We start from the raw sequence: 6,560 nt of genomic DNA on the forward strand, positions 1-6,560 counted from the left end.
TTAAGCTGCTACAGGATCCTTGATGACTCGGATACTGGTGGAGGGAATTTGGTTTTCAGATCAAACATTTGCAGCTGTTCATCATGTGCATTCCTTTGACATTATGAAAGAACGAGCATTATCTCTGGTCAGATATTCTACTTGCCAATGAATAGGAATGTGGATGGATTCATGAGAAGGCCAGAAACACTGATGAAGATTTGATTGAGGACGCATAATTGGCCTAGCGGAGAGGCCTCAATTCAAGTAAGAAAAGCTGTTGGGCTACACTGGGATAATGTACAAACCTTGAAAGAAGTCTGCAGTGAATCTTTGAGGTGACTGACAAGGGTTTCTGAAGGCTGCAATGGACTGACATAATAACAGTAGAAGTTTTGTGAATACCAGCAGCCAAAGGAGAATATCTTGTTCCCATGTCCCCAAAGCTGATGAAGTTCTTCAATCAAATCATCCTTCTGGATCCTTACTTGAAATCAACGTGAGAATGAATACTAAAGGATCACATAACAGAAACAGTGAGGGTCAGAAAACACATCCAGTTCAACAGTCTGCCATTCTCACCAGTCATAAACTGGTTAGGCCACCCATTTAAAGCTGGATTGGTGGTCATGATGGTGTGAGGCGGCTGTGGTGTTGGGAGGTGAGGGTGCGGTCTCATAAAGGTTCCTTCCAGAAGTGGCCTGTTCCCTCACTGTAGGGAATCTAATCTAATCTAATCTAAAAGTGGCTCCATTTTACATGTTGGGATTGAGTCTTGCACCAGAGTGAGCATGAAACTTAGACAAGGTTGAATTATTTGTGCCTAACTGACACATGAGCAGAGATGCAAATAACTATAAGTTTTTCCATGTTTTCTGAGATGATTGATGTCTCTTCCTTCATCCAAGTGTCTGCTTCACAGTGATCAGACATTCTCCAGCATTGCTAAACTGAGCTAATGGTTATCAGTCACACTTTGTATTGCCTGTAGTTTTGAGCAATTAACGTCCTGATCACTATGACCGTGAAATAAGAAATGCTCACGGTGGTGATGATGAACAAACATAACTCATCCTTCCCAACAACTTCATGTTATTTACAGTTCATGAATAAGCTGAACACCAAGCCACAGGCAAGATGACTACCCTAAGCAGACAGCAGTGTCACAGTGCTGGAGTGGCTAATGATATTGATGAACACTGGCACAATTGTCACAAGTGTACTTTAGCCAAAGTAGGGAGGTGGCATAATCCCAGCATTGTATCCCTGGTCATCAAATACATTCTCATATTCATGGATATCTTCAGGTTAACAAAGGCCATTCCCACTCATGACTAAACTATAGCCAGAATGTTAATGTGTGATTGGTTTGTCGACTTTGATGTTCCATGTCAGATTCACAGTGATCAGGAACATAACTTTGAGAGCAAGATCCTACAGGAGCATTGCAAGTTCTATGGCATTGACAAGAGCTGCACCATATTTTACCCTCCACATGGTAATAGACAGTGCAAATGATTTATCTGTAATATGCATAATCATCTACACATCTTACCTCATCAAGTCAACAAAACTGGCCTGAGTACCTTTAGAAATGGCTTAGTCTTATATTAGCACTCCACACTAATCCATGGGCTATTCTTCATATCAATTCATCCTTGGATAAGATCCAAACTTTCCGTGGACTATCTCATTATGTTCACTCTGCCTTCTGCTGGGGATAACCAGTTCAATGAGTGAACAGCCAAGTTTCACATGAGGCTAATCTAGGCATTTAAGATGGTGTCTAAGAGGACTAAGACTGTCTAAGAGGGCTGAGAACAAAGACATTGAATTATCACAAGGCTAATAGGACTCACCTTGCTGCATGCTATTTCTTCCAAACCAAGGGCTAGAATAACATACAGGATATTTGGGATCCTGAAATCTACAGTCAGCAAGCAGCAGAACATAAGTTGCCACACCTCCATTATTGGACAAATTGCTGGGAGGATTAGCCTCAGAAAACAGTTCACAAAGGAAGGGGACTTGCTTGAAGTCAGAAGTTCAGTCAAAGGTGCAGAGGCAAACAGGTCAACCAGCGATGAAAGAAGTGAATGCTGCAATGAATATGAACTGAAAAATTCTGGCTGTCATGGCACAAATTAATTTGTTAATTATTCAACTGTTTAGGACACAGTCAGCATGTGCTATGTGTAATTGGCAGGATGGCAAGTTTTAAGCAGGGAACTGTGTATTGGCATCTCCAGCAGCGGGTGGGGATCATGGTAGAGGGAACTGAGCAAAGAAGCTGAACAATTCACAGGTCCTCCAACAGAAGAGGTTCTGCTTAAGATGCAGAAGGAAGCATGTAACAGGTATAGACAGCAGAAATCAAGTGAATCCTTAGAAGTGTATAAAGGAAGTAGGAGTATGCTTAAGAGGGAAATCAGGAGGGCAAAAAGAGGACATGAGGTAGCTTTGGCAAATGGGGTTAAGGAGAATCCAAAGGGATTTTATGAATATGTTAAGGACAAAAGGGTAACTAGGAATCGAATAAGCCCCCTCAAAGATCAGCAAGGCAGCCTATGTGTGGAGCCACAGGATTTGGGGGAGAAATGAAATAAGTATTTTGCATCAGTGTTTACTGTGGAGATGAACTTGGAAGATGTATAATGTGGGGAAATAGATAGTGACAGCTTGAAAAATGTCCATATTACAGAGGAGAAGGTCCTGGGTGTCTTGAAAAGCTGAAACATGGAAAATCCCCAGAATCTGATCAGCTGCACCCTAGAGCTCTGTGGGAAGCTAGGGGAGTGATTGCTGGGCCTCTTGCTGATATATTTGTATCATCAATAATCTTAGGTGAGGTGCCAGAAGACTGGAGGTTGGCTAACGTGATGCTGTACTTAAGAAAGGTGATAAGGAAAAGCTAGGGAACTATAGACCGGTGAGCCTGACATCGTTAGTGGGCAAGTTGTTGGAGGAAATACTGAGGGGTAAGGTTTATATATATTTGGAAAGACAAGGACTGATTAGGGATAGTGAACATGGCTTTGTGCGTAGGAAATCATGTCTCACAAAATTGATTGAGCTTTTTGAAGAAGTAACAAAGAAGATTGATGAGGGCAGATTGGTGGCGTGATCTAAATGGATTCAGTATGGCATTCAACAAGATTCTTCATGAGTAGACTAGTTAGCAAGGTTAGATCTCATGGAATACAAGGAGAACTAGCCATTTGGATACAGAACTGGCTTGAAGGTAAAAGTCAGAGGATGGTATTGGACAGTTGCTTTTCAGACTGGAGTCCTGTGACTAGTGTGTGCCACAAGGATTGGTGCTGGAGCCACTGCTTTTCATCATTTATATAAATGATTTGGATGTGAGCAAAGGAGATATGGTTACTAAATTTGCAGTTGACACCAAAATTGGAGGTGTACTGAACAGCGAAGAAGGTTATCTCAGAGTACAATGGGATCTTGATCAGATGGGCCAATGGACTGAGGAGTGGCAGATGGAGTTCAATTTAGATAAATATGACATGTTGAATTTTGGAAAAGCAAATCAGAGCAGGACTTATACACTGAATGCGAAGGTCCTGGGGAGTGTTGTTGAACAAAGAGACCTTGGAGTTCAGGTTCAAACTTCATTGAAAGTGGAGTGGCAGGTAGATAGGATAGTGAAGAAGGCATTTGGTATGCTTTCCTTTATTGGTGAGAGTATTGAGTACAGGAGTTGGGAAGTTATGTTGCAGCTGTGCAGTACATTGATTAGGCCACTTTTGGAATATTGCACGCAATTCTGCTCTTCCTCCTTTCGGAAGGATGTTGTGAAACTTGAAAGGGTTCAGAAAAGATTTACAAGAATGTTGCGAGGTTTGGAGGATTTGAGTGAAAGTTGAATAGACTGGGGCTTTTTTTCCTGGAGGATTGGATGCTGAGTCATGACCTTATAAAGATTTATCAAATCATGATGGGCAGGATAAATAGTCAGGGTCTTTTCCTTGGGGTTGGGGGTAGGTCCAGAACTAGAGGGCACAGGTTTTGGGTAAGAGCGGAATAATTTTAAAAGGACCTAATAGGGAAACTTTTTCAAACAAAGGGTGGTGTGTGTATGGAATGAGCTGCCAGAGGAAGTGGTGGAGGCTGGGGCAATTACACCAAATGGCATCTAGATTGGGATATGAATAGGAAGTGTTTAGAGGGATATGAGTCAAGCGGTAGCAAGTGGGATTAGATTAGGTTAGAATATCTGGTCAGCGTGGAAGAGTTGGACTAAATGGTCTGTGTCCATGCTGTACATCTCTATGATACAATGAGTTGCGATGAAAGGGAGTGCTGACAGCTAGAATCTATTGGCCTGTTGTTGGAAAAAAAGGACTCATTGGTGGAAGGAGAATTCATGGAAAGATGGAGCAGGGAATCAAAGGTTTCCTCAGCTCAATGTTTCAGACAGGCTTTGTTCCATGTACAAAGAGTGAAGGGGTGCAGATATGCTTTTAATTTCTCTGACTGTTTTTAATGGCTGATGCCAGAGGAACAAATTAACCCATTTCTTGATCTTTTAGGCAATTATGTGATCAAATCTCATGTGACAGTTTAATTATCCCTCATGTTCAATCCATTTAATGGTCTTATTGATAAAATATGGTTAATTTAGCTCATTTGGCTAAACAGTTGGTTTGCAAAGCAGTTTGCTGCCAATATTATGGGTTCAATTTCGATCATTGGCTGAGGTTACCATGATGGACTCTCCTTCTTAACTTCTTTCCTCGCTTGAGGTATGGTGGCTCTCAGGTTAAAACACAACATGTCATCTCTCTTTAAGAGAGAGAGCAGAATTATCCACTGGTAAGACTATAGCGAATCAATTGACAAGATGTGTCACATTCCTTATGGAATCCCCACAGTGTGGAAGCATGTCATTTGGCCCATCCAATCAACACTGACCCTCCAAAGAGAATCACAGCCCCTTACCCATAACATGTAACCTCATATTTCCCATTCCTAACCCACCTAGCCTACACATCCTTGGACACTATAGGCAATTTAGCATGGTCAATCCACCAAAGCTGCACATCCTTGGACTATGGGCAGAAACTAACACAGAGATGGGGAGAATGTGCACACTCCACTCAGATGGTCTCCTGAGGGTGAAATCAAACATGAGTCCCCGGCACTGTGAGGTAGCGACCACTGAGCCACCATGGCAAAGAAACAGTTGAAAAGTCCTAGTTAACCAGATCTGCACATTGCATTTTCTCAATTTATTTCCTATTTCCTATTTTTCTATGGATCCATATTAATTTTTTAATATTTGTTCTGTTTCATGTCATTTTTCCATTAATCACATTTTTAACCCTTCTCTGTAATTTCATATTCCACATAAAAGCAGCCATAATAATAATCAAACATTCTCATTTTTCTTATGTCTATCCTTATTGGTGTATAACTATGAGAGAAGTAAATACTGAAAATGATTAAAAGTTATAATTATAAAAAAGATAAATTAATCCATGGAAATTAAAGAAGTGTAAAATGTGGAGCATGGGGTGCATTTCATTGATCAATCATGAACTACATTGTACTTTAACAAACCAGTCCCACTTTTTCACAGATGGAGAAGAGAGGCATTCTGAAAGTGCAATTCAATTGCAAACAAATTAATGTCACAGTAATAAAGAAATTTGATTCAAGCACATGAAATATTTGTAAAGTAACATCCTCCAAATAATCTACAGATACAACATGTTAGCATTTGATTTTTCACAAATATATTCTTATGAATGTTAGTTTGGATTGGATCTGTGACAGCAGAAAAGCTAATTAATGCAATGCTGAAACACTGGTCAAGTCAGGTAATAGATATTCACATTTTTATGAGACTAACTATTTGGGACTTTTTGAATGCTTATTATTCAGATACTGTACGCACATAATTTTCAAAGAAAGCCAAAGAAAATGAAATTATATTTTGTGCAATCCAAAGTTTAAAAGTGAAATAATTCACAGAATAACACAAGAACAGGATTAGGTCATTCACCCCACAGATACTGTCTCTGATTAAATTAGATTATTGCTCATCTCTGTCTTTAGCCAAGTATTTGCCTTGTCGACATGACCTCTAAAATTGATCAGTTGCAACTTTCACTACCAGTTTGAACACATTTTTGATGAGGAATTTCCAGATTTCTCCCAGTTCATGTGTGGAAAAATGTCTCCAGCCTGAATACCTGAGTATCTTTGTCCTAATTTTTAAGTTATGCCCAATCCTTGATGTTTCCACTGGAGAAAATCGTTTACCTCTGAACATGCATTCACCTGCTTTTCATCATTTTAAACATCTCAGCCAGTTCTTCTGGGAAAGTTTATGGGAGGGCAGTACAAATATGAAAACATGGTTACAATTACAGGCAGATCATTGCTCAATGATGGAAAATGCTAAAAAATAAAGTCAAGTGTCCTAATCCTGCTCTTAAATCTTATGCTAATAATCTATAATATTTCAAATATAAGCAAATGACATGAAACAAGATACCACAATTTAATCATTTTAACTCTGCAATTTTTCTGTTAAAAGGGAGAAACGGTTACACAGCTCT

The sequence above is a fragment of the Hemiscyllium ocellatum genome, chromosome 13 (genome assembly GCF_020745735.1).
Source record: "Hemiscyllium ocellatum isolate sHemOce1 chromosome 13, sHemOce1.pat.X.cur, whole genome shotgun sequence".
NCBI classification, from domain to species: domain Eukaryota; kingdom Metazoa; phylum Chordata; class Chondrichthyes; order Orectolobiformes; family Hemiscylliidae; genus Hemiscyllium; species Hemiscyllium ocellatum.